The 25,119-nt window shown below is 44.4% G+C and overlaps 1 protein-coding gene across 25 annotated transcripts in view; it reads left to right on the forward strand.

Moving 5' to 3' along the window:
* Nucleotides 1–25,119, forward strand: part of LOC128931702 (uncharacterized) — a 664,375-nt gene that overhangs the window by 188,791 nt on the left and 450,465 nt on the right. The window contains exon 6 of one of the 25 annotated variants that reach the window (XR_013533740.1): nucleotides 1–25,119. This exon is cut by the window's right edge and continues 53,850 nt beyond it. The exons of the other annotated variants lie outside the window; for them this stretch is intronic. The gene's annotated coding sequence lies outside the window, so the exon portion shown is untranslated. 25 annotated transcript variants of the gene reach the window in all.

Genomic DNA, 25,119 nt, shown 5'->3' on the forward strand with positions numbered 1-25,119 from the left:
GAAGCTGGAAGCCATGGGAACTTTTCAGCAGGGAAATGACAATAACAAGACAGATTTGGAATGAGAAAGCCTGGATTTGGGAGTGTTGTAATTGAGCGTCAATATCATAAAAATAAAACCAACAACAGTAAAACCTGCTGAGACGTGGAGACTGATTCGTTATGGGAAGGGAAAGAAAGTGACGTTGGAGATGCCACCTGGGGTTGGGCTGATAAGAGGCTGGGGCTGCCCAAAGACACGAGGAGGGGCTGGTCTGGAGGGAGGATTGTGAGTTTTGTTTTGGCTGTTTGAGTTTAAGAACATGATGAGAAACCCAGATGGAGCTCAACAGTGGGGCTGCTGCCTGAACCCCTGGAGACTAAATCCGCTTAGAGGTGATGATGGAAAGAAAGTGTGAGCCTGGAAAAATGTTCTCTTAGAGAAAACGTGAAGAAAGGAGAGCAGGGGCCCAAGATGGGGCCTCAGACTGGAGGTTGAAGGAGAACCTGTGAAGGAAACAGAATGTGCCCAGCCAAGGACTCCCTGGGCCTTAGGACACCTTGTCGCCCGCTGCCCAGGGCACGGCAACCATTGGTACCAAAACAGCGCAGGCTCCAGCTTGCTGCTTGGAGAGGTGAGCAGGGCTGGAAGCCAGCAGGAATATTGACGTGATGCGCTACATTATTTGACATACCCACTTTGGTGTCTTGTTTAGGGCACCCTTTCAAATCCAGTGCTCCCTGTCAGGTGCAGTATCCATGTTACCAATGGTTTCAGCTGATGCTTTAGAAGGGCCCTGTAATTAGGGTTGCCAGATTTAGCAAATGAACATATAGGATACTCAGTTAGATTTTATCAGATAAGTTTTTAGTATAAGTATTTCCCAAATATCATATAGTATAGACTTACATTTTAAAATGTTATTATTTCTCTGAAATTTGAATTGAACTGGACATCTTGTTTTTCATCTGGCAATCTTTCGATCCTCTGATAAATCTTTTGACCTCAGCTCTAAGGGACCATGATCACACCTTTTCTTGGCGAGTGGCCTCTCTTCCGGAAGACACATTTTATTCTCTTTTTTCTTTCCCTCCCATGGAATCAGATGCTATTATTCAGAATCAACAGGTGATTGTTCCACACCCACCATGTGCTTGGCAGGGCACAAGGTATTTTCACACATAGAGCATCAGTAGTTTGCAACTTGTTCAGGGGATATAAAACTCGACAATCAGGTGCTTTTGGCAGACCATCACAGATGGAAATTACTATTATTATTTTTTGAGACAGAGTCCTACTCTGTTGCCCAGGCTGGAGTGCAGTGGCATGATCTTGGCTCACTGCAGCCTCTACAATTCTCCTGCTTCAGTCTCCTGAGTAGCTGGGATGACAGGTGTGTACCTCCATGCCCTGGCTAATTTTTGTATTTTTAGTAGAGATGGGTTTCACCATGTTGGCCAGGCTGGTCTCAAACTCCTGGCCTCATGTGATCCTCCCTCCTCGGCCTCCCATCATGCTGGGATTACACACGTGAGCCACTGCGCCCAGCCATGAATGTAAAATAATTTTACCAGCAATTCTAACAATGCCATGGAGGTGGGAAAGAAGCCGTAATAATGATTGAGCCTGAGTAGTGTGTGCAGGTGTGCAATGAAACATTGCAATAGAAAAATACATATATCCAAGGTAAAATCCTTATGTTTTTAAGTCATTCCATTGATATTTTTGAGAGGAAATTTATTGAGATATGCATTTTTGTTCTCCCTGTTGTATTTTTACCTCCCCCATTTCTGAGAAACCAAGCCTTGTCTTTTTTTTTTTGAGTCAGAGTCTTGCACTGTCACCTGGGCTGGAGTGCAGTGGTGCGATCTCTGCTCACTGCAACCTCCACCTCCTGGTTTCAAGTGATTCTCCTGCCTCAGCCTGCCAAGTAGCTGGGATTATAGGCACCTGCCACCACACCCAACTAATTTTTATATTTTTAGTAGAGACGGGGTTTCACCATGTTGATCAGGCTTGTCTTGAACTCCTGACCTTGTGATCCACCTGCCTTGGCCTCCCAAAGTGCTGGGATTATAGGTGTGAGCCACTGTACCCGGCCAACCAAGCCTTGTCTTATAAGACCAAAGCATGACTTCTTGGTACCCAGAAGGCTACTTCACTTGATACTTGTTGTAAAGGTCTTTTGAGTAGGATTACACTGGGCCTTCTGGGAAAGAAAGCAGATGAAGGAAATGTTTACAGTTGAGAAATTGAATTGGTACTGGTGGGTGAGGAGTGGGAGAGTCCATCAAACTAAGAACAGGACTGGCTTTGGGATTTCCAAGCATGGGAGGTCCTGGGCCCTGAAGGGGTCTAGAATAAGCCACAGTAGCATAAATAAATAATTTTGAGCTGAAGGCATTTGAGTTCATGAATTCTCTTATCTGCCTAAAAGCAGAGTCTCCCAAAAGAACTCAGTTGTTAAAAATCCCCTCCTTGGAAGCAGTTCTAATCTTCTCTTCTTGGAAATGAGAAATTGGTACCACAATCAAACAGATATTATTACAAAAAAGATCATATTTCCCTTTTATTCTCCTATGGGCACATTTATCTTTCTAAAAAGTCATTTGCTTTTCCCTAAGTGCCTTTTCTTCCCTGCTTCTAAGAAGTCATTTGTTTTCCCAGAAATGCCCCTGTGTCCCTCCCCTTCCCCTAATAGGATAGTATATAGGCCCCGAATTCTAACCATCTCCTTGAGTCACACGTCTTTGTGAATTCCAGTGTGTATGTATACACTTATAATCTGTTTTTTTCTTGTCCTGATCTATCTTTTGCCAGTTGAGTTTGCACATCCCCAACCTCCGAACCTAACAGGGTAGAGAAAAAGTTTTTCCTCCCAGATAGTACCTCTTGTGCCAAGTGCCTTCTGAGCATCATGGCAGGTGCCTATAGAGTTAGTGTGGGAGTCCCATGGGTGGGTCTGTGGACACAGTGACTACATGGGGGCACCCTGAATTCTTTCAGATTAGAAAGGTCTTACTGTGCTCAACAGAAGCAGAGAGGAAGTGTTGACTGCAGTGGTGGCCTCCGTAGCTCAACCTCCTGGTGCATTTCTTCCCTCCTTGCTTATTCAAGTCCTGGTACCACATAGCACTCACAATGGGGGAAAGAAGCCTCAATAATGATTAAGACTGAATTTCCTACCAGCCCAGCAGGTGGGGATCAGAAGCAGAATAAATTTAATTCAGAAATATAAAGAATCCTGTTCTTGCCTCTTTGCGTCACAAATATTCATTTCTTTTTCATTTTTCTTTTTGTTAATTACTTAATCTAAGAGGTCACAAGAACTACAAACCTAAAAAAGAAAAAAACCTACCAGAGAAAAGCCTAACATTGAGAAAATTCAATCCATTAACTTAAGCCTATCTGCCGTCCCTGGGGTTATGAAAATGTCACTATTTAAGAAAATTTTTAGCAGCTGAACACCGCAGTTGAGTGCTATAGGAATGTAGTTAGAAAAACTATGTTATCTCATGGGGTAAGGCTGTACACAGGATGCTGACATTTAAAACCCAATGTCCAGCATGACACAATGATGTTATTTATAGACAAAGGAGGATCTAGGACAAATGTGATGCATAGAGAGAAATAAAAAGAAGGAGGAAGCCCTAGAAATCGGAGGCTGAATGGAGGAGGAAACCCCCCAGCAAAAATCTGAGACACATCAAGCTTTTGTAGGGTTCGTGTTTAGCAGGAAGTTGAAATGACTCACGCATCCTGTTGTACTCACCCTGTGATTCCATTTATCCCCTCCAAGGCTTTTAAAGCTCTGATTTGTGTAGAAAAATCACATAGCATGTCAAAGAATGACTACGGTCTGGTTTTACACATCCGTATTTTTAAACAGCGCAAAATGGTTGTACTTCTCAATACCTAAATCTGACTGGGACCTCTCCTGCCTGACCTCGCCCTGGAGGCTGCTGTCCTTCCGTAGGTGGGTACCTAGGCTGAGCTTGCACAGGCTCCTTCATGTCCCCTTGGTCATGAACCTAGGTGAAGAGGGAAAAGCTCCAGCTCTTGTCATGCGCCTTCTTGACAGGAGCCTTCCTGAAATGGGTATTCAAGAGCAGGAGGTTAAGTTTCTTTGGCTTTTCTGTTTTTCTGTTTACTAGTTTTGTTAGCCCGAGAGAGAGAGAGAGAGAGAGAGAGAGAGAGAGAGAGAGAGAGAGAGAGGCTGGGGGAGACAGAGAAAGAAGAGCCGGGCATGGTGGCTCACGCCTGTAATCCCAGCACTTAGGGAGGCGGAGGCAGGGGGATTGCTTAAGCCCAGGAGTTCAAGACCAGTTGACCAACTTAGCAAGATACCATCCCCTTAAAAAATAAATAAATAAAAATTAAAGAGAGAAAGAGAGAACTTTTCACAATGTAATAGGGACAAGGTCAGCAACAGAACTCGTTCTTTACTCTTTCCCTAATTGCCCCTTCCTGGGGGGATTCCTTTCCTAAATGGGCCTCCTCTTAATCCTCACCACAAGCTATTATGATACAAAAATTAAAGTGTGATATCCTGGCCCGCCCATTTACTATTAATGGAATGACCTGTGGTAATCTATAGAGGAAATGCACGAGTGTTAACGATGTGTGGTTCTGTTTGAGAGTCTTCAATTAAGTGACATGTCTTTAAGGTGGAAAGATGAGATCATTTAGAAATTAGTTTCTTTTTTGCTTTTTAAGTCTTTGGTTATCATCAATTGCATTAAAAAAACCAATTGGAAAGAAAAATCAATCTGTGCTGAATTTGCCCCGTTAAGTCCTCAAAATTCCTCAGGTGACAGGATGCTAGAGAGATAAAACTTGGAATTAGCCTTTAAAAGGAAAAGAAATGAAGGTGTGGCCATCTGCCAAATACATGGAAACAACAGCAAAAGCCCCATTATTCAGCTGGCCTGGCAAATAGGTTTGTGCATTTTCTACTTTTCTGTCCACCCTGGTGTTTGTCAGACATAGACCAAGAACCGGTCCAAGACCCCTTCCTGTGGTGTCATTGGTTAGAGACTTTTTAACAATTTCAAGTTCTGGTGAAATATTGTGGGTAAATAAAGATAATTTTGCCTGAGTTTAAGGTGCTTTCCTGGGGGGTAATGTATTTTGTGGCCTAACACTTTATTACTTAGCCTGCAGATCTGGTTTCTTTTGAAAACAAACCCTAAATTTGGAACTTTCCATGCCGAGAATCCACGTCAGTTTCAAGAAGGCCCGGTGAGATATAGCTGAGTAAAAACGAGACTCAGTATGAATGATGACTGTTGTTCTTTCTCACTGGGAAGACTGGGGACGTCAAGGATAAAATGACCTTTTGTACAGTGGTGCTATTTCTCCATGTCTCAGGCTTTTTATCAGAATAACTTTGGTCAAACCCAGTGCTTTTGTGGAAAACATTGGTTGCACCGTAATTGATGTCCAGTCATCTCAGAAGTCTTTATGTAACTTCCCATAGTCATGTCAGAGGGCGTGGGGATATAAATGCATCGAACTCTTCTCTTTAGATTGTGCAAATAAGCAAATCGGCTCCGGCAATTTCCAAAGAGCTGAGACTCCTATGCCGGAGTATGGACCTGAATCTTCTTTCCCCATCCTCTACAGTCCCCACTCAAAGAAAATGCCTCAAACAGATGGAAGGACGCAGAGGTAGAACTGCAAACCTCAGCAATGAATGCTTGAGAGAGAGGGCAGGTGGCCTGGGTGTGGTGGCTTACGTCTGTTATTCCAGCCCTTTGGGAGGCACAGGGGAGCAGATTGCTTGAGCCCAGAAGTTCCAGACCAGCCTGGGCAAAATGGCAAAGTCCCATCTTTATGAAAAATGCAAAAATTATCTGGTGCACGCCTGTAGCCCCAGCTACTCAGGATCACCTGTACCTTGGAGGTCAAGGCTGCAGTGAACCATGATTGCACCACTGCACTCCAGCCTGGGCGGCAGAACAAGACCCTGTTTCAAGAAAAGAAGTTAAAAACAAAGGCATTATTTTCTTTTTCTTTCTTATTCTTTGAGATGGAGTCTTGTTGTGTCACCCAGGCTGGAGTGCAATGGCATGATCTCGGCTCACTGCAACTTCTGCCTACTGGGTTCAGGCAATTCTCCTGAGTAGCTGGGATTACAGGTACACACCACCACACCCAGCTAATTTTTATTTTTAGCAGAGATGGGATTTCACTATGTCAGTCAGGCTGGTCTTGAACTCCTGCCTAGTGATCTGCCTGCCTCGGCCTCCCAAAGTGCTGGGATTACAGGCATGAACAGTACACCCGGCCCGGAATATGACTGTTTTCTTCCATCATCCATCTTTGTCCCCCAAGTGTTGTAGGTCCTTCTGCACAAAAATTCTACACACCCCCTTCTTTGGTTTTCTAATTTAAGTGTGATGAGTAGCAGCCAGCCAGTGAAAGAAAGGCCCAGAGATTTCAAAGGAAAGAAAGAAGGCTAGTGGCACAAAGGAAAGGCTTTCCCCCTAGTGGGCTCTCCTCAGTGGTTTTAACTGTGAGACTCCCTGGAGTTATACAACAGCGCTTGCTTCAACCCTAAAAGAAGTTACATCAGATGTGCAACTTTAGCCTGCTTTCTTTGTATTCTCCGTGGTGAATGGAGTATTAATAAATGGCTCCCTGGGGAAGTTTGTGCAGCCCGTACTAGAAAACAAATTGATATGTAAAGTTTTTGTTGTTGTTGTTTTTGAGATGGAGTTTCGCTCTTGTTGCCTAGGCTGGAGTGCAATGGTGCAATCTCGGCTCCCTGCAACCTCTGCTGCCTGGGTTTAAACGATTCTCCTGCCTCAGCCTCCCCAGTAGCTGGGATTTCAGGCACCCGCCACCATGCCCAGCTAATTTTTTTTTTTTTTTTTTGTATTTTTAGTAGAGATGGTGTTTCACTATGTTGGCCAGGCTGGTCTCGAGCTCCTGACCTCAGGCGATCCACCCGCCTCAGTCTCCCCCAGTGCTGGGATCACAGGCATGAGCCACCACGCTGGGCGATATATAAAGTTCTTGAATGATGTAGATGCGATGTCATGTTTACTAGCGGATATCTACTCTCCTTCCCATAATTTCAGAGGAAAATCAAGGACAATGTGTGGTGAACATAATTCCTCATTTTTCCTTCACCCACCAACTCTTTGCTTTAAAGCAGTAGGAAAAACCACAAGTAGATACTTTAGTGAGCAGATTATCACCTTTCCAAGAGACACAGAGGTTAAGAGAATAGTCAGTTGCTTGCCACTGAGTAGGGAAAAAAGAGAAAAATTATGACTGAGGCCACTTTCTCTGCTTCCACTTAGCTGCTTGGGGGACTGGATTATGCTTCTCCAATTGCTGAAGGATTGTTGAGCTGAATGAGGGCAGTAAGAAGCAAAGCAGGAAAGCTCTCTATCTGTTTGCCTAAAAGCAGGACAGAAATTTACAAAGACAAAAGGTGGGCTGCCCACCCTCCTCTCAGAGAGAACAAAGGTTAACCGTGGAAGAGAACTTTGTACTCTTATGGTCCAGAGATGGAATCAACATTAACAAGCTTTACAAATTAGCCTTTAACTGACAGTTATTTGCCCTCCTCCAAGTTACCACCCCTAGAGATTCAAAGTCCTCTGCTTTTGTCTTGCCACTTCTTTAAAAATTTCCTAGCCAGGGGCACGGTGGCTCATGTCTGTAATCCCAACAGTTTGGGAGGCTGAGGTGGGAGTATGGCTTGAGATCAGGAGTTTGAGACTAGCCTGGGCAACATAGCAAGATCCTGTCTCCACACAAAAAAATTAGCCAGACCTGGTGGTTCACACCTACTCAGCTACTCAGGAGGCTGAGGTGGGGGGGGGATTGCCTGAGCCCAGGATTCAAGACCGGCCTGTGCAATATAGCAAGACTCCATCCCTAAAAAATAAAAACCACCTATCAGGGTGGGTACATGCCAGTAGCCTCAGCTACTCAGGAGGCTGAGGAGAGAGGATCACGTGAGTCCAGGAGGTTGAGACAGCAGTGAGCTATGATTGTGCCACTGCACTCCAGCCTGAGTAACAAAGCAAGATCTGTCTCAAAAAAGAAAAAAAATTTACTATTTGTTGTTGAAAATGCTACCTATGCTGGAATTCAAAGCCACCTCTTTGAGAATTACTCATTTTCTGGGTATATGTAAAAAACACATGTTAATAAACTTCTGTTTGTTTTTCTCTGTAAAAGAGGTCCTTTCCAACCAAGGACCTATGGGGTCTAGTATTCCCCTACACTGCCTTTCTTCACCACTGGGCTGCCTGCTTTAAGCTAGGAATCAAGAGACAATGGCCTTCCACAGGTGCCTTGACAGGTGCCTTGGCTTCAGAACAGACATACACGCAGGGCCCCAGCGTGGTGGTATTCGTCTAACTTGCCTTTTTTTTTTTTTTTTTTTTAGAGGGACTCTAGCTCTGTCACCAGGCTGGAGTGCAGTGGCGCAATCTCGGCTCACTGCAACCTTTGCCTCCTGGGTTCAAGCAATTCTCCTGCTTCAGCCTCCTGAGTATCTGGGATTACAGGTGCTTGCCACCCTGCCTGGCTAATTTTTTGTATTTTAGTAGAGATGTAGTTTCACCATGTTGGCCAGGATGGTCTCAATCTCTTGACCTCGTGATCCACCCGCCTCAGATGGTCTCAATCTCTTGACCTCGTGATCCGCCTGCTTTAGCCTCCCAAAGTGTTGGGATTACAGGTGTGAGCCACCACACCTGGCTAATTCCCGTTTATTGGGTTAAAAGTGTGTGAGACACCAAAGTAAAACTTGAAAGTTAAGAAACACTACATGTAACAGCTTTTCTTTTTGTCTTCATATTTTTTCTCCCAAATATATGCAATCGCTAGAGAACTTCATTGCAAGAAAACCTCCTCTCTAAGCAGCAGAGAATAGCTTGTAGAAAAGAAAAAATTCAAGTTCTTTTGTATGTTATTGATTTATACCTGGTCTTGTTCCAAAATGATTGTTAGCTGCATGCATAATTAACTCTGCCACTGACTGCTGTGTTACTTACTTCAAGTTCTCTTAGTAAAGAGAACTACTCTCCTTCCCATAATTTCTGTAGTTTCATCCACAACCTTGGCATAGCCAAAGATTAATGAAGATGGATCTAAGTGCTCACTGCTAAACAAAAAGCCTCCAAGCAAATAATCGTGGACTAAAGAGTTACCTTTGTAGGCATAAATGTATCATTACAATTAAAGAGATGTCAGGCCGGGCGCGGTGGCTCAAGCCTGTAATCCCAGCACTTTGGGAGGCCGAGGCGGGTGGATCACGAGGTCAAGAGATCGAGACCATCCTGGTCAACATGGTGAAACCCCGTCTCTACTAAAAATACAAAAATTAGCTGGGTATAGTGGCGCGTGCCTGTAATCCCAGCTACTCGGGAGGCTGGGGCAGGAGAATTGCCTGAACCCAGGAGGTGGAGGTTGCGGTGAGCCGAGATTGCGCCATTGCACTCCAGCCTGGGTAACAAGAGCAAAACTCTGTCTCAAAAAAAAAAAAAAGGGAGAGAGATGTCAAATGAGCCAACTGTGTGCTGGGTATTGCTGAGGCTGAAGACAGACTACCATGGAATATGGTACCTTTGCATTTGAGCAAAAGCAGAAGTGGGAAAGTTGTTCTCACCTTCCCCATTGCCCTTCTACCCTGAAGCAGTTCCTAAAACCTGTGAGGATTCTCTGACCTTCACCTAAGCAGGTCATAAGACCCTCCTTATTTGAGAGGTGACTTTCCTGTACCTGGAGGAAAGGAATGTCCCTATCTCTGAAGACGGGGACACAGAAGTTCTGAACAAACAGGCTTGCTAACTTCTCCACAGGTATTACCATTAGCTCAGACCCACTTTGTTCAATCACACTTCTTTTGACTGTCCATTTCTTCCTCAAACCTAGCATAATCAATGCCAGGTTTCCTTGCTTCTTTGGATCTTCATTTCCTTATGAAGGCTCCCATGTCATGTAAAACCTCTACATACATTTGTTTGCTTTTGTCTTGTTCATCTGTCTTTGGTTACAGGGACCTCAGTCATGAACCCAGTGAAGGGTGACAAAATACATCTTTTTTCTTCTACAACGCAATAGCCCACGAGTGCTTTGAAAGTTGCTGGACTTCTCTGCCATGTTATTTATCCATGAACATTGGCAAACTAAAGATGATAAGAAGAAAAGAGGGATGGAAAGCCAATAACACAGCCAATACCTTTGGCCAATTGAAGCTGGCCAACTTAAATCTGTTACTGGGCCTTAATAATGGTACAAAGGGGTGCACAGTTCTGGGATGGCACCCACATATCTGTGGACTCTGCTGGGCAGTGTTTTGAGGATAACCCTTATCCCAGATTTCCCAATGCATTCTAGTCTTGATGGCCAGTTTCTTAGGTATTCCAGATGACTACTGCCATCCATGACTGCAAAGGCTATATCAGGTATGGTTAAGGCTGCTGGTACTTTTTGTGACTCGACCTCCTTTTTTATCCAAATCCTTATTTTATTTTCCCTTCATAATGTTTCCAATCTCTCTTACAAAAAATTGTTTTGGGCTGCAGTGGAGAAGAATTTAGAATTTTCCTGACCTGTCTTATATTGCTCTTTAACAATTTGTGCCTAAAATATGGATTTTTTAAAAGATATGGAGTGAAGAATTGGTCAAGAGGAAGTGTCACTGGAAAACCAAGATCCCCAAAGGCTTAATTTTTTTCTTTTTTTCCTGCTAACATCTCTAAAAAGAATTTTTCTGCAGAGCAACAGTAACATAAATTGACAGACAGCTGATGTGTGTTCTTAGCAGTTTCATTCATTGGACAGCCTTGGTGATTATGACATTTCTCTCTCTAGGACACTTGACTCATTTACCAACCTCATTCCTGGTGACGCGTGTGCTGAAAAACGCAGCCAAGTGTTAGTACCAGGCGAGGTGATAGGCCAGCTCCCTGCCAGGAGCATTTATTTAGAGTGAAGGGGACAGCATTGAACCGGCATGAACAAGGCCCATGGAAGGCTCCCAGGAAGAAGCCAGTCAACAGATGGCAAAAGAGACTCAAGGTACCTGTTCCCACAGGGGTTTCCACATAGCCAGAGGATCTCTGCTCAGGGCATTATAAGCACATCACCTTGTGTTACCTTCATCCGTGTCTACCCAGCGGTAACTCTGTGATTTTTTTTTTAAATTATTGTGTTTGCAGGTTAGCTGCTTCATTTTGAGAAAACTAGGAAGAGCACTGTCACCTCGGTCGGCTTCAGCTCTCCTCTTGTTTTTCTTGATTCTCTCTGTTCTTGCCTACGAGCCCCACGTGTCAGGTTTGAATCTAGGCTGGTGAATACATTTTGCAGGAGATGATATGTAACTAGGGTACCACTTCTTTTTCATCATTATTCACTTTTTATTTTATCATTCTTCACTTCTTCCGTGGTCTGCTTTCATCTACATAGGGGTGTCTTGGCTGACAAGGGGGACTTCTCAAGAAAGAGGTTGTTTTTTCGCTCGTCTTTTATTAGACTTGGAAGTTTGGACTCATAGGACTAATTAGACTATGGAGGAAGTGATGGGTAAAATTCTCCCATATCTTTCTTTCTTCCTTGATAGTGTAGGGGAAGAAAAATATTTTTTTCTCCAATCCTCATACATTCTTAGTTGGAATGATCCCTGTTACAAAAGACAGATTAACAAGTGAAAAGCAAAAGTTTATTAACGTGTATTTCACATACCCAGAAAATGAGTAGCTTTCAAAGACAGCCATCTTGAGTGTAGTGAGCGAGCTGAAGGATTTGAGGAGGGACTCATTTATGGCTTGGCTGAAAGGGTAGATGACAGTGGCAAGACATGAAATGTAAGGGAGATATAGGGGGCAAGATGGTGCATTTTGTTTTGTACATGTTGAGTCTGAGGAATCTCTACTCAGACTCAGCTTTGAATTCCAGCTTTTATAGCATCTTCAACAATGAACAGTAAAATTTTAAAGACAAGACAGAGGAAAATAACTTTGAGTCTTTAGAGGCTGGTGGCAACTTGGAGGAGAGCAAATAACTGTGGGATCACTAGGCTCACGAGTAAAGCTTGTTAATGTAGATTCCTCTCCAGGCCGATAAGAGCCCAAAGGTGTCTCCTCCCTTGTAGGAGAAGGTACAGTCTATCTTTTGCATTTTGGTAACTACAGGGAGAGCAGAGAGATTTCTTATGTCATCTTTTAAGTTGCCTTCAGCGCAATAATGCTTCATAGTCTGGGGTGGCATATTTTAGTCTCCCACAATATGTATCTTGAGATTATGTCTGGAGACAGAGGAGGCAGGCCTGTTGTGTTTTAAAGAGTGATATTTATACATGTGTAACAAAGAACATATTTTGCTGACTACTTTTCACTTACGAACAGGTGGTCTTGCTGTGGGGTACTTCCTCGAGTCTTAAATTGTTGATTACACATGAAAATGTCTTCATCACAGACAGAGAGACAGCACTTATGAAGATGGGGAGGCATGAGAGGACTGAGGTGTTCTGAGATAGAAGAGTGAGTGGAGTACCTGGAGCTTGGGAAGGAGAGGAGAGAGAAGGCTCAGAAGGGCTATCGAACCAGATCAGGAAGGGCTCAAAGCCCTACAAAGCAGTTTGGGCTTTTTCTTGAAGGCGAAAGGAAAACCTCTGAAAGATTCTGTGCAAGGACTGGCCAGGCCATATTCATGTGTACAAAATGTAATGATGGCAGTAAGGAGCAGCAGTATGGAGAGCAGCTGAGGGGCATGAGTGATGGACAAGATGTTTGATAAAGAGATGACTGAAGTAAGGCACTGGAAAGATAGTGACCTGAACCAAGTGTGTTAGGAGATGAACTTGAAAGTTATTAAAAGTAGAATGAGTGCCCCTGATTTCTATCTTGCCTTACTGATAGCCACTTGACTGGCATTTGGTGGCTCCTTTCTCTTTGTGGATAGACCTTATGTGTTATTGGGAGGAATAAAGGGCTCAGCCAAAAACCTAAGACTTCCACACACCCTTGCAAGGGGGCTAATGTGGCCTAAATGATGGACTGGGCTCTTGGAAAACTTTTAAAGGGGGCTTACTCAGCTGCAGGTACCTTAATTGCCTCTTCCCCCTTTCTCTTTCTTTCTGCCTGGAACTTGGGAATAGCCATCTTGAGTGTAGCGAGTGAGCTGAAGGATTTGAGGAGGGACTCGTTTATAGCTTGGCTAAAAGGGTAGATGACAGTTGCAAGACATGGAATGTAAGGGAGATTTACGGGGCAGGATGGTGCATTTTGTTTTGTACGTGTTGAGTCTGAGGAATCTCTGTGATGGCTAGTCTGTGTCTGGGAAGCAATGGGATGTGGACCTGGGTGAGAGGAATACCTCTGGAAACCATCACTTGACAGAGAACAGTTGACATGATGGAAGTATATGAGGTCCCTGGGGAGAGTGTGGGAGAAAAGGGCCAAGGGCAGAGCCTGAGGAGCCCAGCACTGGAGAATGCTACAGCCTGAGCAGGACGGGGGAGACACATCCAAGGAGCTGGGGAGAGGCATAGAGAGGGCAGTGCCTGGACATCAAATACATTCAGAGGACACAGTGGTCTCTCATGCCACAGTAAGAAAGGACTTAGGGGAGTGGGGTCAGGAAGGAAAATGGCCAGCAGACCGTTTCTTTCTACAAAAAAGACTCTCAGAACCATCTATGCACAGAAGGTGGCAACAGGTGCAATTTGTGTCATGATGCCACCACACTTGCGATTCTCTGGAGTCTTGTAATAACCTGTTATCAGTTCTTTTTTTTTTTGAGATGGAGTTTCACTCTTGTTGCCCAGGCTGGAGTGCGATGGCACAATCTCAACTCAACCGCAACCTCCACCTCCTGGGTTCAAGTGATTCTCCTGCGTCAGCCTCCTAAGTAGCTGGGATTACAGGCATACACCACTATGCCTGGCTAAGTATGTATTTTTAATAGAGACGGGGTTTCTCCATGTTGGTCAGGCTGGTCTCAAACTCCCGACCTCAGGTGATCTGCCTGCCGTGGCCTCCCAAAGTGTTGGGATTACGGGCGTGAGCCACTGATTTGGCCTGGTTCCTTTTTTCATACAATTTTTTCTCCCGTCAACTTATCGATTTCTCCAAATGTGTCAATGATATATTTCATTTAATATCATAATGAATGCATATGCATTAAATGTTCATTTTAAGTTATTTCTTGATAAAGAGTTTTGAGGGAGTCCCTTGTAGCACACCAAAGTGAAATCCAACTGAGGCTGAATTCTGTGTCCTGTTCATTAAATATATCACTTGAGAGCCTCTATGAAAGACTCTGATAGAAGAGAAAAAAGGCTTTTAAAGAAAGTTTAAAAAAAAAAGACAAGGCAGAGGGCAAGAATGCTTTGGTTTTCCTTATGTTCTGTGGCAGTGGTACCAACAAAACATCTTCTCCGATGGAGGGACGGTGCGCTAAGGGCCTCTGGCCTTTGCCACCTGCTGAGCTGAGGTATTGTAAACTGGATCTGTCTTGTGCCGCTAAAGTTAAAATAGGATGATGTTTTCTTAAACTTTTAATTTACTTTCTCAAACTGAGAAATGAGGAGTATGTCTTCTGGGGAATGTCCTCAGATTGCATCAGCCACAAGCCGTGAGTACCAGCTCTCTCCATGGTCCGGGTCTCCTAAGGATGCTCAGAGGATGTGTTCTGGCTCCGGGCGGCTTCCTGCTTAGAATGATTAAAATAATTGTTTTCTCATCTAAAAGACAGTTGAGTGATGAACTCATTGCTTTTAGGGCTCTAATAGTCAGGGCCCTCCCCAGGGAAACGGTTTAATTGGGAAGAGATCTCACTAGCTATCTTCGAGAAGGGCCCCAGGCTCTGTGTCCATAAGCAGTGCCTTGTCACATAGGAGCTGTGGTTGCTCCTTGTCCAATTAGTCAGGTCAAGAGTGTTAAGAACGTTCCGTACATTTACTGGGTACTCACTGGGTGTAAAGTTTCTCTTTAAGATGTCACACGGTGACAGATTCAAGATATGATGCCTGCTCACAAGTGGCTTAAAGTCTCCATTTAGATGAAGGTTAGAGAGGAAGAGGGAAAAGCTCTTGTTTGAATGCATCAGTTTTAGGCTAAATACCTAGAAACATATGTATATATATAAACACATGATCCATCACAGGTGTAAAAATAGAAAACTTCACTTACCCGGTGTTCACACCTTCAGTCAGCTCAACTGTCCAAAAAAGGCTGAGATCATGGAGCAGACACATTTTAGTTTTAAAATTCGGATTCTATAGTTCGTGAACTTTGCTTGCATTGTTTCAAATTCATTTTATCTTATTTTGATTATATTATAGAAAGCTTTTCCAGAACATACCGGATTAGCATTGTGGAGGTGAGCTGGCCCAGGCAATGGCAATAGACTGCCTTCAAGGAGAAGTAATTTCTGAGGACCTGATATTGAAACAATGGTTCCCACGCTTGTCTAATATATATTAGCATCCTCTGGTCAGCTTTCATTAATGTTTAAACTCGGGCCACTCACAAAATGGATTAAATAGTAATCCCTGGACATGGGAGTGGGGTCAGTTGGGGAGGTGGGGTGAGCTGGGGGTTGGGAGGGTGATGGAGGACACAGGCATTGGTAGTTTTGGAAGCTACCCAGGTGATTCCAATGCACAGGCAATGTAGGGATTCATCATTGGGGATTAAGGAAGAACGGGTGTTTTATTGTGTAGTATTCTGTGGCCACTTTGTAGTATTCTACAACCATTGCCATTTTGTGTCAGGGCAAGTACCATTCACCTTCCTTTTTTGTTTTGAGATGGAGTCTTGCTCTGTTGTCCAGGCTGGAGTGTAGGGGTGCAATCTCGGCTCACTGTAACCTCCGCCTCCCGGATTCAAGCCATTCTTCTGCTTCTCAGCCTCCTAAGTAGCTGGGATTACAGGCATGCATCATCACACCTGGCTAATTTTTGTATTTTCAGTAGAGATGGAGTTTTGCCATGTTGGTCAGGCTGATCTTGAACTCCTGACCTCAGGTGATCTGTCTGCCTCGGCCTCCCAAAGTGCTGGGATTACAGGTGTGAGCCACTGCACCTAGCCACCCTTCACACTTCCAAAAAAGCAGCTTGTACCTTTCTTAGGTGCATGAGAGTGAGACAATGCCCTGAACAGGCAGCAAGGATGTGCTTTCCTCCCCTGTCACTGGGAGTCCTGGGAGGCCTCACTGCATTAGAAATATAACCCACACGAAAGGCCCCTTTTCTGTCTCGCAGCATCTGTCTCTAAGCATTCTCTGGAAATGGAAAGTGGAAACTCGCGGGCCTTTGAGACGGGGCATAGTATAGTTGCCTTCCCTTGGGTTACAGCCTCAGAGAAGTGCTCCTTTACACCTTGTACAGCGTGCTCTGGAAGAGGTTCTTGCCGCCTTCTGACTGTGACCAGGGAGGAAGATGGACATCCTACTAGTCAGAGGATGTTACACAATGCCCCCCACGTCACTGGATATTCCTTTTCACTTTCCATGACTTCTTCCTTTTATTTCTTCCTGTTTCAGTGTCTAGAACTTCCTGTTGCCACACTCTGCTCCCTTGAACTTATAACCCCTTTGAAAATTGTATAGCCTCAGTCATTTGCTAAGGATCTTTTCTGCTCTTTCAAACTTCTGTGGTCCCAGCAGAGGATGACGTAAGCTCCTCTGTTTCCCTACATGGGGTGGGAAGGGCCGCAGAAGTGAGAAAAAGTGGGGACCCAGGATTTCTCCCTTGATCAGAGGGATATGTGAGGAGGATGGGGAGGCAGATGGGAAGGGAAAAGTCCCAGGTCACCCTGGCACAGAGACATGATTCCACAAAGAAGGGCTCACTAAAGAAATGTTTATACTGTCATATTAACTTGTAAAAGAGCAAGCTATAAAATTTTACGTTCAATAGAATACATTTTTATTAAGGCAAAACTCCCTAAAAATGGTGGGGTAAAAGCCTGGAAAGAGGTACACAAATGTTAGTGGTGGTTGCTTTTTGAATGGTATGGCCATGGTGATTAGAATTTTTTTTCTCCACTTTTTATAAGAAACATATGGCTTTTCTCATTAAAAAAAAGAAAGAAAAAAGCGATTCTTTTAAACCAGAATATCCAAAATGATCCTGTCGAGTCAACACAATATTTAGACTTTGTTCATTCCTTTCTGTAGAGGATAGAAGGCAAGGGAGGGGCTAATCGACTTTAGCCAGATGTATCAAGGAAAGCAGTGGGAGCTGTTCAGATGTAAGTTCTGCATCCCCTAAGGGAGGCCCGAGTTAGTTTCCTGGCCTCTGTAATGAATGCTTTCTCTTGATTGACTTTCATTCTTTAAAAGTCTCTGTCATGGCACATAACAAGTCAATACTCCATAAATACGGGTCACCTGAATGAATTAAATAAAATATTGATGCTTTCAGGCTTTCTAGAAAAATCTGCTTATTTCCCAGAATAATTATGACAAATGACATGAATTCTATTAAAAAAAAAAAGAGTTAATGCAGACCACATCTATTGTCAAAGGATGGTGGATGCGAGCCATGTGTTGAGTTCATACTCGGATAAAGAAGGAAAACTTCAGAGACTGGGTAAGACATAAGCATGAATTTGAAGGAATCAATAGAAATTTTATGGAAAGGAACGAGGGGATGTTCCAGGCATGTGGATTAGTGTGTGCCAACATCTGATGGCTAAAGAAAGGTGAGCATAGAGGGTGGCCAGGTTGTTGACAGGAGCAGATGGCATGGGCAAGAAGGATCCAGGCAGGGGTCGCTGCTAGAGTGGATGAGAAACATAGACAAAAAGATTAGATTTCTCTCTGACGCTGGTAAATGCGGTGGAGCTTTTTGCAAGGTTCTGGGGGGAAGTGTGTTCCCAAACACATATCCTGCTTCCTTGCTCCTCTTTGTATGGCAAAGGGGGAGAAATTTCTTGCAGAGACATAAGCTGGAGCTCTCTCCTGAGTGAGTGTCAGTTGCAGAGGAGTTGAATGTCATAGGACAAGCAAGTGTGGGGGAGAAAACTGCCTAAACGTTCTAAAGGTGCAGCATGGCATTGAGGAGTGGGAAGAATTTTATCCCATCCATGGGTAGCTGAAGGTTTCTTCCTCTTCCTTGGCTCCCACACCCTCTCACCCGCTGCCATTGAACCTTCCTGCCTCGAGCTCATCTTTGTTCCAGATACTCACTACCTGTTTGGCTCTCCTGCACTGTTCCGTTTCTCTGCAGTGGTTCCTTGCTTTCTCAGCAGAGGTGTGTTCACAGTATCCCCAAGGCTGCTCCTACAGTCCTATCCCAACAACCACTAAGCCAACTGTGCCCTGACTTGCCTCCAGAACTCACACTCTTACTTCCAGGCACCTGTGGATGCATCCTACTAGGTATCTGCCAGGCAACTCTATCGTAACATGCCCCAAACGGAATTCATTTTCTTCTCCCTCCAAATCTGCCTTTTTGTTCTCAGTCTCGGTTTTAGCCCTATCCTCAGACAGAACACCATTTGCCCTTGCCTACCTCTCACTCAACCCCCCATGCCTAGTCAGTCGCTGCACCTGGACCATTCATTCTATCTGCAAAATGCCTGTTGAGGCCTGGCACAGTGGCTCACACCTGTAATCCCAGCACTCTGGGTGGATCACCTGAGGTCAGGAGTTCGAGACCAGCCTGACCAACCTGTCCTCTTCTTGGGAGGCCAAGGCAGGAGAGAATCACTTGAGCCCGGGAAGCTGCTTGAGCTTAAGAATTCAAGACCAGCCTGGTCAACATAGCAAGATGTCATCTCCAAAAAAAGGAAACCATAAATACTAGCCAGACATGGTGGTGCACGCCTGTAGTCTCAGCTACTCAGGAGGCTGAGGTGGGAGGATCACTTGAGCCCAGGAGGTCAAGGCTGCAGTGAGCCATGATCATACTGCTGCACTGGGCTACAGACTAAGATCCTATCTAGAAAAATATATGAATACATGAATAAGGCCAGGTGCAGTGGCTCGTGCCTGTAATCTCAGCACTTGGGGAGGCCGAGGTGGGCGGATCACAAGGTCAAGAGATCAAGACCATCCTGGCCAACATAGTAAAACCCCATCTCTACTAAAATACAAAAATTAGCTGGGTGTGGTGGCATGTGCCTGTAGTCCCCGCTACTTGGGAGGCTGAGGCAGGAGAATTGCTTGAACCTGGGAGGCGGAGGTTGCAGTGAGCTGAGATTGCGCCACTGCACTTCAGCCTGGCACCTGGTGACAGAGTGAGACTCTGTCTCAAAATAAATAAATAATAAATGAATAAACAAATAAATGTATTCCTATTGTTTAATTCAATAATTCCACTTCTGAGGATCCTTCCTAGAAAATCATTCAACATATTAGAACAAACTAAGGATGATCCTTATATAATTATTTGAATGATAACTCTTAAAATGTATTTGTCCAACAGTTGGGGAATGGTTCAATCAATTATGATACTTCTATTTTCTAAAGATATGTACAGATATGGAAGCTTATGAATAAATAAATTCTTTATTCTTCTTAGATTAACGGATTTTTCCCTTCCAGAAAGGTTCCGTTCTCTTTATAACTTTATCCTTTAAAGTTAGACCTCAGTAGAGCATTGCTTTTTTTTTTTTTTTTTGAGGCAGAGTCTCACTCTGTTGCCCAGGCTGCAGTGCAACGGCACAATCTTGGCTCACTGCAACCTCTGCCTCCTGGGTTCAAGCAATTCTCCTGACTCAGCCTCCCAAGTAGCTGGGATTACTGGCCCCTGCCACCATGCCTGGCTAATTGTTTGTATTTTTGGTAGAGATGGAGTTTCACCATGTTGGCCAGTCTTGTCTCAAACTCCTGACCTTAACTGATCTGAGCACCTCGGCCTTCCAAAGTGCTGGGATTACAGGCGTGAGCCACCATGCCCGGCCCTGTAGAACATTCTTATTCCCCTCTTCTTACATTTGCATAGAGGGGTGAGAGCCTCCTTGTTTGGGGAGGGAAAGCTATCAGGGAGGGACTTTGCTGGCCTTTTGTCTCCATCTCCCCGGTGGCTGCTCTGGTTGGGTGGACAAAGGATTTCCTCTTGCAGGTTCCTGTTGGGTGAGGCTGTCCTCAGGAAACCGACTCCCCTCTGCAGCCCTACAGTAAGTGGCCCTAGCTAGCACTGGACTAGGCCTGCTGTGGCTGGTATGTGGGTTTAATCATGGTTTCCTTTGGTCGTGGGGGCAGATGTTAGAAAACCCATCTGTTTCCAGCTCTAAGCTTCAGACTCCAATCGGCTTTATCAGAAATAAAGCAGATATTTTGATCTCCATCTGTCTGATTCTGAGTCTTTTAATTGGTCCCACTTCAAGCTGAGTGGGGGTTGGGGAGAGAATTGGGACAGAAATATTATTTGTTCTGCTAAAACCCCAATAACGATTCCCTTCTTCCACAGTGAAGAGATCAGTTACTCAAATCCCGGCCATCTAAAGGAATCTTAAGCCATGTATGATTTTGGAGAAAGTTTCTGCTTTAGATGGCACAGGGGTGCCTAGGACTGAGACTTGTATGTGGCAAATGCCTTGTACTATTTAAATGAATGAATGAAGAGGCCGGTAGACAGCAAGTTATAGTTTAAACTCACATATCCTGAGGCAAGAGAAGAAATGAGTTTTTCATTTTCATCTATCAGAAAGGCAAAGACCAAAAAGTTTAATAACCCACTGTGTCAGAGAGGGTGTGAGAAAATGAACAACCTCATACATTGCTGGTGGGAGTGTATTTTGTTAAAAATAATCTATGTAGGGCAATTTGGGAGCATCTATTCTAAAATACATATGCACATGGCTTTTGACCCAGCACTTCTGTTTCTAGGAATTTGAATTACGGATATACCAGCATATGCAAAATGACATTATGTAAAGGGTATTTATCATCATATTATTTATAATAGGGCAAAATTAGAAATATTCTAATTGTCCAACAGTTAGGGAACTTGTTAAATAAATGCTGCTGAATCTTAATAATTTTTTTAGCTATACAAAAAATAAGGACACTTCTTACATGCATGCATGATTTCCGAGATGCTGATAAATGAAAACAAAGGGCACAATATTGAGTATGTAATGCTAGCGTTTGGAAAAGGAGACAGCAAAAATGCAGTTACTTGTAATGCTTTTATCTGAAAATATGCAATAGAAGCTGATGACGTTGTTTGCCTTTGGGAAAGAGAACCAGATAGTTGGAGAACAAGGTTAGGTGGGCGACTTTGATATGTAGTATTTGTGCCTTTTGAATTTTAAACAATGTAAATGTTTAATTGAATTAAAGTCATATACACAAAACAAACAAATGTATACACTTTGATTTTTCTTTTTATTTGTTTACTGGTTTTAGCAGTGGTGGTCTTGCTATGTTACCCAGGTTGGAGTGCAGTGGCTATTCACAGGTACAATCACAGTGCCTCACAGCCTCCAACACTTAGGCTCAAGATCCCTCCTGCTTCAGCCTCCTCTGCAGCTGGGATTACAGGTATATGCCACTTGCACTTAGCTTGACTTTTATTTTTATGACCTGGGAGGAAACTTGGCCTTAGTTTCCTTAGACAACAATTACTAGGGGTAATTTAGGAAGCACGGATGTTTTTAGATGTATTTTATTTTATTTTATTATTTTTTTGAGACAGAGTCTCCCTGTGTCACTCAAGCTGGAGTGCAGTGCTACGATCTTGGCTCACTGTGACCTCCGCCTCCTTGGTTCAAGCGATTCTCCTGCTTCATCCTCCTGAGACAGACATCTGCCATCATGCCCGGCTAAATTTTGTATTTTTAGTAGAGACAGGGTTTCACCATGTTGATCAGCCTGGTCTCAAACTCCTGACCTCATGATCCGCCTACCTCGGCTTCCCAAGTGCTGGGATTACAGGTGTGGGCCACCGTGCCCGGCCTATATGGATTATTAAGAAGTAGGCAAAAAAGGATAGTGTGATGGTCAGTCTTCAGGTTCCCAAGTTAGACTAAGATTCACATTCCAGCTCAGTACTTAGTGTGACTGTGGGCAAGTTACCGCCCTCAGCTTCAGTTTTCTCTTCAAATGAGGGATAATAATAGTTCCCAACATCCAGGACTGGGGTGAGGACTGTCTCAATTCCCCTCTTCCTCTGTAACTCCAACCAAGTTGCTAAATCTCCCTGACTTGCCTCTCAGGCTTACAATATTTTTCCCCAATATTGACCACCATTGCTAAAGCCAGGCCCCATGTGGTCCTGTCTCAGCTAAAAGTCACTTCCAGAGAAAAGAACGAATTCACAGGGAAGCTTAGTCGAAAGCAATTCAAGTGTTTACTGTAGTTTCTCAAGAAAAATTCAACATCATATGCATAAGAAATACTAAACTTTAGAAAATGTCTTGGTTTCCACTTGGCCACCCTTCACTTCTAACAGAGTGTTCTTGAAAAACTGCCCTCAGCACACTCTCCATCCCAACACCAGACTTCTCATGCCCACCTGCCGTGGTTTCTTGCAGCTATTTTTGTTTCTTTGTTTCTGCCAGTGGTTCTCTCCATTGCAAATATAAATCTTGCCTCTCAGGCTTACAGTATTTTTCCCCAATCTGTGAATTAAGGCCTGTGAGCTGAGGATGTGGGAACATGCCAAGGGAATCAAGTCAGAATTTTACTAGTGGAAGTGGAGGTGAGCAGACATAAGAGGGGATGGAAAAAAAAGGCTTTAAAAATATTTTTATAATAATAATTTTTTGCCACGGTTACATATGTAAGGAACTTATAACATTGTCTAGCATTATAAGCACTCCATAAATCTTAGCTATTAATATTACTCCTAGTAACCACTCTCCTACAACCTGATAGTAATAACAACAGCTAACATTTACTAAGAGTCTTCTTACTACGTGTCAAGCTCAGGTCCAGCGCTTTATATGAATTAACTCCTGTTAGTTTCCCAGCACCACCGTGCAGTAGGCCCTTTTATAACTCCCATTTTATAGACGGGGAAACAGACGTAGGGAGATTTAGCAACTTGGTTGGAGTTACAAAGGAGGAGGAAGAGTCGAGGCAGGCAGCCAAGCAGTCCGACTCTAGTTTCCATCTGAGCCACCATTTGTGCTGCCTTGAATTCACGTTTTCCGTGCTGATGTAATGAGTCAGGGAAGCAGCCAATTCGATCCTCTTGTGCTGAACGCTTTCTAAGGGCTTTCTTCTGCTGGTTTTCACAACCCTTAGTGATGAGATCCCAAACGAGGTATGTAGGTAAACATGAAGGATGGTGGGGCCTTCATGTTCCGGGAAAGATAACAGTTGTCATTGTTGTTGCCTTCATTCGCTCTTTGGATATGAAAGGTTTCTGGTTATGAACCGGAGAAAGTCTCCTACCAATTAATTATTAATGAATGCATTTGATGGTTTTCTCCACTGCCTCCCCAGTTGCCTGTCTAAGGAAAATAGCGCTAACCAGATAAATCGAATGCCCTTTTACAAATCGACCTACTCTGGGGGAGGTGCTGGAATCTTTGTTTCACAGTTGCTAGTGCAACAGGAATCATATAGTGTATTTTTGTATCAGGTTGTCCTAGAGCTGAATGCATCAATTCAGGGGGAGAGAAGGAGGAGACTGCTCAGAAGGAAGAGTCCTGGCTTAGCTTTGAGTTTCGTGTTAGAATTGTTATGTGTGAAGTGGGAGAATCTTCCAGTCCATGCTTTGCTAAGAAAGAAAAGTATTTCCCAAATTCCAGTAAGTTTCCATCTGCCTGTGAAAGTAGACCCTGGGGGTCTGAGCACTGGGTGTTATTATCTTATAACATGATGTGCAGAACAGAGAATCTGACATAAGGAAGTTCTCTGTCCCGCTAGAAAAGGAAAACGCTTCTAGGTGAGAGAGGGAGGATTGAGGAGAGAGAGAGAAAGGGAATCGGTGTGTTCTTAGTTTCTTCCTCAGCATTCTAGCCTCTTGCTGATGGCGGGGATGTGTGAGGTGAGGGTAGCACATCTCAGAGAAGCTGCGGGAAGTTGAAACTGAGGGGTGGGGCTCCCACTCCACATTCAGAGAGTGAAAGGAGAGCCCTGACACACCGCTGATGGTGCCTTAGGCTGAGGTGAGGCTGCTCCACAGAGAAGAAAAGAGGATGTGATGTGTTAGTGAAGAGACCCACGCTGCTGTCACACTGTGTTTTGGCAGGAGATGTGGACGGTAGCTGCAGTGTGGGCTGGGTGAGCCACTCGGGGACTTCGCCAGTGGAAGGGCAGAGTCTTCCTGCATATGAGTCTAGAAGGTGGCTGCTGGAGTTGGGATGAATAGGAAGATGAACCCTGACCATGGCACCTGTGGATCCAGGGAGAGCTCAGGTGGACCAGGCAGTCAGCGGGGCAGGAAGCCCAAGGTCTCTGCAGCAATGAGTGGGTAGTGCCCCACCCAGAGAAGAGACGCAGAGTCACACTGGCCTTGGTGCTTCAGCAGCAACAGCAGGAGGACAGAGGCCAAGGCCCAGGTGCAGGCAGGGGACACAGCAAGGAGAGAGCAAGGCCAGAAGCCTTCCTACCACTGCTGTGAGGACGCCAGTGCTTCCTTCCACACTACAGAAACAGGGGAAGCTGAGGCCTAGAGAGAGGCGAGCCACCCTGCAAAGCTGGGCACTTACTGGAAGACGCTGGGTTTTCCCCAGAGAGGCTGTTCTGAGCCAGGACATATGGAGTTCTTCACTCTTGGCTCCTGACACGGTAGTTGGAATTGGAAATTTTGAGCAAGTCAGAGAAGAACACACATGACACACTTGTGTGTGCACGTGCACACACACACATTCATGTATGTAAATGTTGACCTGGTGATGCTATAGGAAAAGCAGGTGCCAAGAAATTTGTCCCTTGACAAATTCATATGTTAAAGTCCTAACTAACGTCCAGTTTCTCAGTGTGACTGTGTTTGGTCTCAAAAGAGGTAGTTCAGTTAAAATGAGGTCCTATGGGTGAGCCTTAATCCACCATGACTGTGTTCTTGTAAAAAGAGGAGATGAGGACACAGACACTCACAGAGGGAAGACCATGTGAGGACACAGTGGAAGATGCCATCTGCAAGCCAGGAGAGAGGCCTCAGGAGAAACCAACCCTGCCAACGCCTGGGCCTCGGACTTCCAGCCTCCAGAAGTGTGAGAGAATACATTCTGTGTAAGGCTCCGGTCTGCGGCATTTTGTTAT

This window comes from Callithrix jacchus, chromosome 4, assembly GCF_049354715.1.
Source record: "Callithrix jacchus isolate 240 chromosome 4, calJac240_pri, whole genome shotgun sequence".
In the NCBI taxonomy this organism is placed as follows: Eukaryota; Metazoa; Chordata; class Mammalia; order Primates; family Cebidae; genus Callithrix; species Callithrix jacchus.